General features: G+C 61.1%; 1 protein-coding gene across 2 annotated transcripts in view; it reads right to left on the bottom strand.

The window, feature by feature from the left end:
• The window catches only part of pnpla6 (patatin-like phospholipase domain containing 6), a 148087-nt gene that overhangs the window by 147036 nt on the left and 558 nt on the right, over positions 1–493 (bottom strand). The window lies entirely within an intron of this gene.

The raw sequence follows: 493 nt of genomic DNA, 5'->3' as shown, positions 1-493 counted from the left end.
GAGAGAGAGAGAGAGAGAGAGAGAGAGAGAGGGGCAGAGAGAGAGAGGGGGGCAGAGAGAGAGAGAGAGGGGGACAGAGAGAGAGAGAGAGAGGGGGGGCAGAGAGAGAGAGAGAGGTGGGGCAGAGAGAGAAAGAGAGAGGGCAGAGAGAGAAAGAGAGAGGGCAGAGAGAGAGAGATGGGGGGAGGGCAAAGAGAGAGATGGGGGGAGGGCAAAGAGAGAGATGGGGGGCAAAGAGAGAGAGAGAGAGGCGGGGGAGGGCAGAGAGAGAGAGAGAGAGAGAGAGAGAGGCAGAGAGAGGGCAGAGAAAGAGAGACGGGGGGCAGAGCGAGAGACGGGGGGGGGCAGAGAGAGAGAGGGAGGGGCAGAGAGAGGGGGGGCAGACAGAGAGAGAGAGGCAGAGAGAGAGAGAGAGGGAGTTGGTGCAGAGAGAGAGTGGGGGGGGGATGAAGAGACAGGGGCAGAGAGAGAGAGAGACAGACAGAGGGGGGGG

The sequence above is a fragment of the Rhincodon typus genome, chromosome 38 (assembly GCF_021869965.1).
Source record: "Rhincodon typus isolate 14 chromosome 38, sRhiTyp1.1, whole genome shotgun sequence".
NCBI classification, from domain to species: Eukaryota; Metazoa; Chordata; class Chondrichthyes; order Orectolobiformes; family Rhincodontidae; genus Rhincodon; species Rhincodon typus.
The sequence above is the reverse complement of the archived record's forward strand: the minus strand, read 5'-3'. Positions and strand labels throughout refer to the sequence as shown.